The sequence below is a fragment of the Pseudonaja textilis genome, chromosome 5 (genome assembly GCF_049901715.1).
Source record: "Pseudonaja textilis isolate UNSWEBS1 chromosome 5, rPseTex1.2, whole genome shotgun sequence".
Lineage (NCBI taxonomy): Eukaryota > Metazoa > Chordata > Lepidosauria > Squamata > Elapidae > Pseudonaja > Pseudonaja textilis.
Genome location: NC_141994.1, coordinates 16,420,112 through 16,432,568, shown reverse-complemented (window position 1 = coordinate 16,432,568; position 12,457 = coordinate 16,420,112). Strand labels below are relative to the sequence as shown.

Genomic DNA, 12,457 nt, shown 5'->3' with positions numbered 1-12,457 from the left:
CCTGAAATGGTCAAGCCAAAGTGCATTAAACAGTGCAAGTGAGTGCTGTAGGACTGTGCTCAAACTGAAAAAATGTATTGAATGAAGTTATTCTATGAGTTATGCAGAATAAAAAAGTTATTTCTATGAGTTATGCAGGTACCGGTATTTTTTTTATTATGGGCATAGCTTTCCATTCTGATCATTCATTGGCAAATTGAGGGAGAATTGACAGAACCCTTATAGAAAATACACAATATCCTTCTTCGCATATTTAACATATAGATGTTTACAATGCAACTCTCTAGGTCCACTTAGAATTTAAATTCTGCTAAATTAATTGGGGATAATTAAGTAAAAAGGTTTTGATATAAGGTGGCTGCAATTTTAGGTATTAAAGCCCCAATGAACTTCAGTGGGGTTTATTCCTTCTGAATAGAAATAAATAGAAGAGCCATTAATGCAGAAAAACTGCTGCTTACCAGTAAAACCTCACATGAACAGAAAGGCTCATCTATAGAAATTAAAAACAAGGCTCCCTTCACAGCTATGAATTCTTAAAGAATAAAAAACTACCTTAGAATTGCTGTAGCAAAATTTTGAGAATATTTCTCAATGACACTGTAAACAGACATTTTAACATATTTTATGGACTTTCTCAACAGATGCTGAACTTCTTACAGTTTCAGAGAAACAGCCCATGCACATTACTATCCAATGCATTAGCCTGTACATCCGTCCAGGAAATTTTAAGGTTCGTTTTCAGTTTTCAAAACACCCAGCAGACAAGATGGACCTTCCAACAGATTTTTTAGCTCTGTGGCTATATTATGGGGCAGCCTTAGAGTACACTGTAATTTTACTACACCTCACATACGGCACTATGCATAGTAAGTAAGCTGCTGCATTGAAAAAATGCACGCATATACAAGTCCTACAAGTACAACGTCCTCCAGAATACTAATCACCTATATATTACCCTTCCAGATGCCATTTTAGGCCCCCTACGCAAGTGCAAATTATTAAAATTGTACATTACCTAGAAGATTCCTCTGAGTCTTGCAGCTCTGCTATGCAGATCCTTAGAAATATATATATGTATATATTTAGAAAACTTGCTCAACAATCTTCATTGGGCTTTTGGGAACAGCCCCTTTCCAAAGGTGATCCTGACATGCCTACAGGCTTCAAAAGTCTTTTGGAAGACCAGCTCCATCAGAGGTTAATTAATCTCTGGTTTCATTACATTAAACTTGACTTTCCAAGGATATGGGGAAATCCACGCCTTTCTGGTAGGAAAGAGACTGCAGGACTTGTCAAAGACTGACCAGGGTTGGGGGGGGGCTGCTTCTCAGCTGATTTTTCTTTCTTTCTTTCTTTCTTTCTTTCTTTCTTTCTTTCTTTCTTTCTTTCTTTCTTTCTTGTAGCCCGATTTCAGGTGTGGGCTTTGTTCGGGTTATTGGGAAAGGCAAGACATTCTGTCCAGCCCCAACCATCCCCACAATCATTGAGCCCCGAGGAACACAGCCTCGTCCGCACCGTCCCCAGGTACAGGGAGAGCCGGACAGCCAGGCAAAGGAAACCCCCACAATTTTGGAACCCAGAAGACGAAAATCTGCTTTAGCGACTTGACACCAAACAAGCTCGGCGTCCAACATCCCAGGTGGTCCCACCGGTCGCCAGGAAAGTCTCACATACCCCACCCCGGCCTCTTCGATCAAGAAGTTTTTTTTTTTAAAGCATCTCGGCTACCCAAGCCGCCTCCCTAAATGCCGACGGACGATGGGCCATTTCTAGCGCAGGTGTGCCCTCCACGCGCGCACATACACACACACACACACACACGCCGAGGTGGGAGAGGTCAAAAGGAGGCGCTAATGCTCGTTTGCAAAAAAAAGAAAGAAAGAAAGGAAAGGAAAGGAAAAGAAAGCATTTCGGTGGGTCGCGTCTCTCGCGGGGCCGTGGAAGCTCTGCCTACCCCCTCCGGGGACTCGACCCAACCTTAACCGAAGGGACGGCGGAGGGGAAAGGGAGCTTCGGCGATCCGTCCCCACCACCACACTCACACACAATTCGACCTCAGGGCGGGAATTTTCCAAGAAAGTAACTTTCCGGCAAAAGGTCCGGCCGGGGAGACCCCATACCCGTGTGTCCCCCCCCCCCTCTCCCAATACACCGCCTCCTCAGAGCTTCAAGGAAGCCACTGGGAAGGGCGGGAAAGAAGAAGAAGCGGCGGCGGCTGAGGCGCCGTCCCCCTGCAGCTGCCAAGCCGGGAAGGGCGCTTTGGCAGGCGGCCTCTTTGCTCGTCGCTTCCGCAGCGCCCCCAAGGACCGCCGCGCGAGGTCGGCGGCTGCTGCTGAGGCGGCGGCGGCGGCGGCAGGAGAGGCGGAGGGACGATGCCAGCCCTCCTGAGGGAATCGCCCTCTGCAGTATCCCGGTGGCGGAGCGCGGTCTTTGGTTGCTCGGGGGCTTCTTCGCCTCGTTCCCCGCTCTGCGGGGCTCCGACTGCCAGCCCTGCCCGCCTCCCCAACACCACCAACCCCTCCACGCTCCATCCCGCGGCCCCTGCCCTGCCCTGCCCTGCCTTCCTCGTCGAGGGCATCCCGGGCTCCCGCCCTTTGTATGCTGCTCCTTCTTCTGGGACCGCGGCCGGTCCCCGCGGAGGGGGCGTCCAACTCACCCTCGCCTCTCTCCGCCAGCTTCACCCTCTCCTCCGCTTCTTCCAAGCGGCAAGCAACCATCTCTGCCAGCCCGGCGCCGGCTTTTCCCTCCCCATTCCCCGCCTTCGCCCCCACCTCCTCTGGGCCCAGGCGACCGGCGTCGTCGTCCCCCCCCCTACTCCCCAACTGTTCCCCGCTTGCCGATGGAGGAGCCGTGCCCGGCGGAAGGCAACGTTGGCTGAGCCCGGCGGGCCCGGCAAGGCTGGGAGGTGGCAGCCCTGAGCCGATCACCTGGGCACCACCTCTGGCCCTTTCCAGTCGGAAAGGCTGGGCTGCTCTCGAGCAAATCCAAATGTTAAGCCCCGTTAGCACTTGGGCTGGGGATCATCTGGTGATCCTTAGCCTGTAAGGAAGCCCAATAACCGAAAGCAGCCCTTCTTGAGAACATGAAAAATCCCGGCTGATTTCAAGAGATGAAGACATTAGCTGAGTTTAGCTGAAAAGCAAAAGCCTGAATAGCCTGAGGTAGGAGACCACCAGGAGATCCCAGGTCTGTAATGCTAAGTTTTTGAGAAAGGTCCTGGAAGAAAACAGAAAATACTTCCACAGCATTGATAAGAAAGATCCAAGGATAGGACTGTGCCATCAGTGACAGGTAAGATTGACTGGGCCTAGCTAACTTTTGTTGATGAGGTAGCCCTGCTCTCTACCTAGAAAGGAGCTTCCCCAAAGAAGGTCATTTCTTAATGCTTCCAACGTAGCTGCATGAAGGAGTGATGACAAGGAAAGATGTTCCATGTTTTTCCTTTTTTTGGATAGGAACTTAAAAGACATCTTTGCTCAACATACATGGGGCCTCCTTTTGCATTGTATAATTTTCTGAGCAAATCTTCATCCTGGTGCATATACATGAAGATTGCTCACTGCCTTCTTCTACCTTGGCTAGGCAGCACACCAAAAAACATTCCAGCTTTTGGTGCATGTGAGGAGGAAGTTGGGTGAAAAATGCCTCCAGTTAGACCAAGCGTCTCCAACCTGCTGGCTGAGGAACTCTGGGAGTTGAAGTCCACAAGTTTTAAAGTTGCCAAGGTTGGAGACCCCTGAGTTAGACCACTTAATCTTCATCAAGCCTTGACAAGCCTTGTGTCCCCTGTTCCCACAACTGTGCTCTTATCTTGTCCCCAATTAATGAACCAGCGAGAATTAAATCCCTCTTAACTACACTGGAATAAAATTAGCTTCCCACCAGAGGTGGTATTCAGCAGGTTCTGACCAGTTCTGGGGAACTGTTAGCAGAAATTTTGAGTAGTTTGGAAAACCGGCAAATACCACCTCTGACTGGCCCCACCAACCCCATCTATTCTCTGCCTCCTGTTGAGTCCCAGCTAAGCAGCTGGGTCTTCTTTTGTTGCCCTGTACAGGAGAACGGAGCTGGAAAGCAGGTTAGTGGGCTGGGGAGGGAGTGGGATTTTGTCGTAACCTTCCCCTGCTATGCTCACCAACCTAAGCTCTCCAAGCCATGCCCACAGAACCGGTAGTAAAATTTTTGAATCCCACCACTGCACGCTGCCCCTTAATCTTAAAATCCTCCAACAATCTGTTTTATGGATGTTTGGGAAGCCCAAGAAGGAGGCCCTTTTAGTCATAACCAGCCTCTCCTGGCATTTACCTCCTGCTTGGTACTTTCCTTCTGGAATCCCTTAAATGCCCACTGTGTCATCTTCTTCTGTGCCAGTCCTTCAAGGTAGGCAAGGCCAATAAGCAGACACAGCAGGAGTTTCGTAAATGATACAAATCAATTGTCCCAAATGTGCCTTTTTTTCAAGAGGCAATTGGACTTTCTGGTTTTTCTTTAAAGATGATTCGCTTCTCATCCAAGAAGCTGCTTCTGCTTTGACTGGAAGGTGAGGGATGGAAGGATTTATATTTTTTGCAGGCAGCTGGTCATTTGCATTTTTTCATTCCAGTCAGAACTGAAGAAGTTTCTTGGATGAGAAGTGAAACATCTTCAAAAAAACCCTAAGAAAGTCCAGCTGCTTCTTGAAAAAGCACCTTTGAGACAACCATGACCTGGATGACTGAGAGTCTCCTTCGACATTCAGCTATGCACTTTGGGATGAAACCCTTCAAAGTGTGCAGTAATACAAACCAGTGGTGGGATTCAAATTTTTTTACTACTGGTTCTGTGGGCGTGGCTTGGTGAGTGAGGCAGGGGAAGGATACTGTAAAATCTCCAGTCAGAGGTGGTATTTGCCAGTTCTACAAACTACTCAGAATTTCTGCTACCGGTTCTCCAGAACTGGTCAGAACCTGCTCTGGTCCGAACAGATTTCCAGGAAAATTGCCGACCACAGGAACCATTTGCACTTCAGTTAGAGATGCAGACACTACTCAGCTGACCCTGAGGACAGAGATACACCTCCAAGTGGCCTCAACAACTAAAAGGGTGCAAATGACCGGTTATCTGCAAGGAGCATAAATCCTTTCCAGTCAGAGATGAAGAAGCGTCTTGGATGAGAAGTGAAACATCTTCAAAGAAAAACCAGAAAGTCCAGTTGCTTCTTGAAAAAAACACGCCTTTGGGACAACCATGGCCTAGATGATTAAGAATCTCCATAGACATAGAAACTGATTATACCCTCTCTTTCCCATCTTCTACTCAACAAGCTACAAGTGGGGTTGCTTTGAATTGGTTCCCAACACTGCAATCACTTCCCCATGCCCTCATTAGCTGCCTCTTCCTTCCCATCTCTTTCCCACCTTCCCAAATCAACTCCAAATTCTTTGGTAATGAGAACAAGCTCTTCCATTCATTTGTGGAAGGCGGGGTGGGGGTGGGGGGAAATCCAGTTCAACCCATCATTTCCATGATATGCTAAAGTTTTGGTTGCCTAATTTCTAGTTTCCCTGCATTTAAAAATCATGGGAAGAAAGGGAACTTGAAGGTCATTTAATTCAACCCCCTTCCCAAAACAGGCTCAACAACTAGAGGATCTGTCCTCTTCAACTGCTGAGCCAGCATGATCAAAGTTCTTTTTTTCAAAAAATGTTTGACACAGATAGAGGCAGACCACTGATTCAATGATTTTCTGAACAGAGATTTGGCCAAGGAGTTATCTAATTGTACTGAAACTTCCTAACAATGACAAATTTCATAGTTACTACCGTGTTTCCCCCAAAATAAGACCCCGCCTTAGAAGTTTTTTTGCCAATGTGGGATAGTCAAGGAAACAAATTGTGCTTGACATTAGAGGAACCCTTATTTATTGGGAATAATAGCTTTGTATTTCTCAAATCATTCTGTTTTGCCCTTAACAAAAGTTTGGGCACTTTGTTAACTGGGATTACGATCCAAGATTATCAATAACAGTGGGATGAAAAGCATATTGAAATGATAGTCTTTTAAGATAGCCTTATAAGAAGAGAAAATATTGTATTTGGGGACAGATTCCTTGAATCCACAGACATTTCAATGTTACATTTGCTTGCAGTTAACATTACACACGCTGCATATAAAATTGAGTGTGTTATATTATTAATTGTTTACACTTGTCTTAATTACTGTCATTAATTTCAATTCAGTTTCTTTCCACCATTTGAACTCTTATGAAGAAATAATTCAAAATTAAATAGCACTTCCGCTAACTGGATTTTAATAACTCACCTTCTCTATACAAATATTTAAATTTAATTAAAAAATATTAGGTGGCGAGAAATGTGTTGCATCTCTATGACTTGAACTACCTGTCCCAAATTTCAGAAATCAATTAACAGCAATGTTATTTGCACTATTATGGTTTATATGATACTCATTTATCACGTAGTTAATTTTTATTTATATTCTCCAACCGTTCCTGAACTCCATATTAAAATGAGAATGACAAGGGAAATTCCCCAAAGGTAGCTAATGTGTTGCATGTAAAATAGCATGATATCAGGTAACTTCTTGTATTCCTACATTCAATTTTCTTCAGTCTTGTGTTCCTCATCTGATGTAGGTAAGAATGTTTGGTTTGAAGTGCAATATATTAGGAGGAGAGTGGCTAAGGGAGGTTACAGATTACAGATTAACAGAGCTGAAAGGGACCTTGTAGGTCATTTAGGCCAGCCCCCTGCCCAAGTAGGAGACCGTACACCATTTCAGCCAAATGGCAGTCCAATCTCTTCTTGAAAGTCTCAAGTGATGAAGCTCCCACAACTTCTGAAGGTAAGCTGTTCCATTAGTTGATTGTTCTCAAGGTCTATTGGGTCATAAGAATGGGGAACCTGTCTTGTGCTGAAAGAACTGTATTGGATACCTATGGAGTTAGTAAAGTTTTATATTTGGTATATAAAGTCCTATTCGGACACTACTGCAGTTCTCTTAGAAGAGCTACAATATCTTGAGAAAGGTAAAGAAACAGAGGTGTAGCAATCAAGTGGATAGCCTTAACTATCATGGCGATGGGTGCACTGTTGGTAGACCAAAAGAACCAGGCACCCCAGATTGTGCTGTCTGGGATTCATCTGGGGTAGTGCAATCACATCCTGAACTAAAGATGGTCCAGAGGGACCAAATATTCAATCTTGCTAAGGTTGAGTTGGAGCTCTTTTGCCCCATCTCGTCCCCAACAGCCTCCATCCACTGGCATAGGATGTTCATAGCATCATTCAGAAGAGCTGGGCTAGAGATAAAAAGCTGTGTGTGTCATCTGCGTATTGAGGACGTCTCACCTCAACTGGTGTAACATCTCACCAATGGCCTTATGTAAATGTAAAACAACAGAACCTAAGGCACCCCACAGAGTTTGAACTGTGAGCTGGATCCCCCTCCACATGAATATTGACTGGGATTGGCCTTAGAGGAAGGCAGAGAACCAGCACAATACAGTGCCACCTGCTCCCAATTCCTGAAGCCAGCACAAAAGGATACCATGAGCAATGCAACTGAATGATGTGGAGAGGTCAAGAAAGTCAGGATGGATGCACTACCCCCATCCTGTTCCTGCCAAAGGCCATCCATAAATGTAATCAATGCCATCTCAGTCCCAAACCTTGGTCTAAAAGGGGGTCTAGATAATCCTCTTCATCCACGGTTATCCAAAGCTGCCATGCAACCACTGTCTCAACCGTCTTCTCCAGAAAGGGAGAATTGGAGACAGAACAAAAGCTGTCCAGGCTTCCTGGGTGGAGCAATGAATGGTTCTTTGAGGATGGGGCAGACCACCATTTTTTGAAAGAGCTGGTGAGACCACTTCTTTTCTCAAGGAGGAATTCACCACCACCCAGACTCACTCATGCGCACTCTCCCCACGACCTTAATTAGCCAGGAGGGTCACAGATCTAACACGCTGGGGACAGCACATGTTACCCTGACCTGCTTTTCTGCCAACTAAAGATCTGATGGATTATCCAGAGTCAAAGTCATCTACTTAATTGTTAATTAGGTCAGCTGTGCCCTATGTATATGCATGTGCATATAACATGGAATACTGGGAGAGATTTTTGAGTTCAGTTGTCATGAGCCAAAAATCAACCTGACCAGCCATTCTGTAATATATATGAGTATTGGGGATAAAGCTCAGGCTATAAAAATATTCCAATACAAGGCAATAATATTATGCATAGAATGGCTGAAAATTTTCTTGTAGTTGGAACATCCCGCTACAGCGGCTCACCTCAGGAATTCAGGTTTTAATCCTTTCCTGCCAGAATAAGAAAAAAATTGTACGGTAGAACAAGTTATTGGAGACTGGTCAGTGGGCTGAAACCACCATCCTTTTCCAGTTTCTTCTCTGATTCAGCAAGTTGCCCATCACATATGCAAAGACTGGAGGTTTTCTACAGCATGTTATCTACATGAATTCCTTTGATCTTGTCGCAGAACGTGGCAATATTTAGTTTTGTCTAACTGAACTTGGAAACCCTAGGTGAGTTAGACCAGAATCCATAAGGTTAGACTGAAACATTGAAAAGTCACTCCAGAAAAAATATTCTGTCCTTTGATTCACTTGCTGAATATAAAGACAGATAGAATAACTCTACAAACTCTTCCATACAAAGTTTCTTTTATTGGATTATATTAGGTATCCTCAAGATAACTCACAGTTATGTCAAGATGCATCTAATGTCCAATTCTTTGCATAGTTGAAATCGTAGTGTAAAATGATAGTGATCTTTCTATCCCATATTTCATCCCATCGTAGTAGATATGCTAGAAGGAGGCTGAGTTCAGGCAAGAGAATGAAGGGACCTCCCACCATCCCAACAAAGGGTCAGTTCAGTGACCAATCAGGATTACAGATGTGGACACATGATATGGACTACATATCCCAGGATACCTTAATTACATTTACCATGATGCATTCCCTTAAGGGGACAGCTCATAATTCCTAAGTAACTATCCAATTCCCATAGACTGGCTGGGACAGCACAAGAAACAATAGTGAATCACTTCTGGGTATGTCTATGAAATCATAGAATCATAGGGCTGAAAGGGATCTTAGAGGGGTTCTACCCCAACCCCCTAGACAAAGCAGTAGTCCTTATATCATCCCAGACAAATAGTTGTCCAATCTTTCCTTGAAAACATCCAGCAATGGAGCACCTACAACTCTGGGAAGCAAGGTGTTCCATTGATTAATCATGCCGACTGTCAGGAAATTCCTTCTTATTTCCAGCTTGGGTCCCCCTCTGATGACCTTCCAGCCATTACTTCTTATTCTGCCAGTATTCCCAGTGACAGCCCTTTATGTATTGGAAGATATCAGATCTCCCCTAAGCCTTCTCTTTATTAGGCTAAAACCAGGGATCAGCAACCTGTGGCTCTGGAGCCACATGTGGCTCTTTCATCCCTCTACTGCGGCTCCCTGTTGCCAGTCAGCTCCACAATTGATAGGGCTTTTGGTTAGGACAGGTAGAGGAAAAAGGACGCCGCGCTAGGAGGAAACTCTATGGTGGGGGAACCGCCATAGAGTCTGGTCAGCTCCAGAATTGAAGGGGGCTTCTGGTTAGGACCTTTGTGGCTCTTTGAGTGTTTAAGGTTGCCGACCCCTGGGCTAAACATACCTAGTTCCCTTAACTGCTCATCATATGATTTTGTCTCCAGATGTTTTGTCATCTTTGTTGCTCTTCTCTGCACACTGTCTAGGGTCTCAGCATCTTTGTGTGTGTGTGTGTGTTGACCAGAACTGGATGCAATATTCCAAATGTGGCCTCACTAGGGCAGTATAGAGTGGTGCTATCACTTCCCACGAATTTGATGCTATCCCTCTGTTGATGCAGCCTAGGACTGCATTGCCTTTTTTGGCAGCTGTAGCGCATTGCTGGCTCATACTTAAGTGGCTGTCCACTGGGACATTTAGATTCCTCTCACAGTTACGCTGAGCAATATAGATTGTGTGTGTGTGTGTGTGTGTGTGTGTGTTTTCATATGGCCATATGGATTCAGCATATGAAATTCCGTAGTCTAAATCTTCACATTTTGTTCCCACTGCCTTGTGTATAGTACCCACTGCAGCAACATTAATACCTCATTTTTAAACATGCAATCGTGTTTGTGAATACTTAGTGGAATTTAGGAAAACTTGGGGGCTAATTCAGTTTCTGTATTGAAGGGAAAGGACAGTCTGCTTAAAAACATGATGGTAAAAATACCAGTTCTATATGCAGCTTTTCTCAATCCGGTGAGCATGATATATAATGGGCCATCCATGCAGCTCACTGCTGGGGATCTGGAAGCTATTAAACTCAGTGCCAGGTGATGGAAGCTTCCTTCTGTTTCAAAATACCTGGTTTATTTATAATAAATATTTTTTTTCTCCAGGTAAAAGTTCAGTACATAATGCTTTATGGAGTTTGGCAAGGGACAGAGAGTCTCAAAATCACCTACTGAAATTCTGTGTTTATAGGACAGCACTTCTCAACTTGGGCAACTTTAAGATGTATTTACTTCAATTCCCAGAATTCCCTAGCTAGCACACTGGCTGGTGAATTCTGATAATTGATGTCCCTACAACTTAAAAGGGATAAAAGGATAAAAACTTGAGTTGAGAGACTCTAAATCTTGTAGTTTTGTGGGGAGTTTTGCCATCTAGTGATAAGATACGGATACTGCTTGTTTGCTTTCAGAAGCAATACATGCAATTCATAACTGGTGGGGTGGAGGGACATAATATACAAGGCCAACGCTGATAGGGCTAGGATATATTCTTTGGGCCATTCAAAACTGTTAAAAACTATATATTTTAAATTACATGCTGTTATAACCTTCCTTCCAACCACTGCTTCTTGTCTTGCCTTCTGAAAGAATCTTTCCTATACCCAAGCATCCTATTTTGAAAAGACGATTATAGCAAAACTCTGGGTGCTCCATTCCCTTCTAGATTTATTCCTGGCTTTGTTGTTATATATTTATTATGTTTTATCAACAAGAATAAAATCCAAAACAGAAATAAACAGAAAAACATACATCCAACACTAATAACAACCATCAAAAAAAGGAAAACAATTGTGTACCCAAAAAGGAAAAAAGATGACCCAAATATCTAATATTAAACAAAAAAATCCAATCTAACCCAATCTAATCATAATATATATGAAAAAAAAAAGTCAACCTGCCTGGTTGGTTTCTTCTTCAGGCTAAGCTCCTACTTTACTAATGGTTGCTGCATGCCTTCGCTGTGGTTCCCTGGGTACTCACCTTCACCTGCTAATTGCTTCTTGCAGATGTGTCCCACAACAAGACTCATCTCAATGTCAGCCTATCACTGGCACAGGAAGAAAGCCAGTAATCCATCCATCCAGCCATCCAGGAAAGTGAGGATTTCTCTCAAAAATGGACCAAAACCTCCCATGTGAGCCTCTATGTCATGATGTGATGAAGCAAACAAAATATTAAAAAAGATATTTATATAGTTATGTACCAAGCACATCTAAATTACATTAAAGTAACCAAAACATCTTTACAAATCCCCAAGGCATGTCATAACTTTTGAGCACCCGTAAGGTTTGGAAATTGAAAGGTGAAAAATTTGACACAGCCTCATTATCACATGGAGAATCTGCAACCTGCAGTGGGTACTGACGCCCCCATCTGGCCACCCCAGATCTATGCATGTGTATCCACTTCTGCTCTGGCTGCTGGAAATAATGGAATCTCCTTGATTCCTTTGCTTGATCAGAGGAGGGAATCTCCTTGACCCACAGGGAAAGTCAAAATAGGCAGGCTGGCAGCCGTACCCGTGCAATTGAAGCTCTGACTGTGTGTATGTGTCACAACATACATACAATGCACATAAGAAAAAGTGGAACTTTGCGCGATCATCATGCCATATTTTTGACCCTCTGTAACATAGTCTGGAGATATTCACAGGCAAGGGAATAAAACGTAAGACCCAGTAAATGCCAAGCAAAGAGTGTAAATGCAGGAGTGTATTTTATATTCCTTGGCTGTTGGGAGCTGCATCCTTTTCACACACAGAAGCAATGTATCCCGAGAGAATTCCAGTCACGTGTTCCACAGTTGTTAGAATGGCCTATGCTGGAACTCATTTCGGGGAGGAATTTCCCAGAGTGTCCTCACACTTATTCTAATTAAGCATTTATTGCTTATACTTCTCAGCTTGTAGTTATCAAAAGTTTATGTGATGATGACTCATTTATCACACCCTCCTTGTGGAAGAATTGGCCTTGAAGTTAAAAGAAAGTAGGAAGTCTCTTGAGCTGAGCTGTATGAGAAAAACACTTAATTAGGAGAAGCAGCTGGAGAAGGGAAGCGTCTCTTTAGAAACCTAAAACCTGATTTGGCACATACAAACAAAGCAGGAGCTGTTTTATAC

At 44.1% G+C, this 12,457-nt stretch overlaps 1 protein-coding gene across 4 annotated transcripts in view; it reads right to left on the bottom strand.

Annotated features, from left to right (window-relative positions):
* MPPED1 (metallophosphoesterase domain containing 1) overlaps nucleotides 1–2,748 on the bottom strand; it is a 76,906-nt gene extending 74,158 nt beyond the window's left edge. For 3 of the 4 annotated variants that reach the window (XM_087934182.1, XM_087934181.1, XM_087934179.1), the window contains exon 1: nucleotides 2,660–2,748. The gene's annotated coding sequence lies outside the window, so the exon portion shown is untranslated. Of the gene's footprint in view, nucleotides 1–1,018; nucleotides 1,697–2,659 lie in introns of those variants that run through there. The other variant, XM_087934180.1, reaches the window with a different exon arrangement.
* Between the last annotated feature and the right edge of the window lie 9,709 nt (nucleotides 2,749–12,457).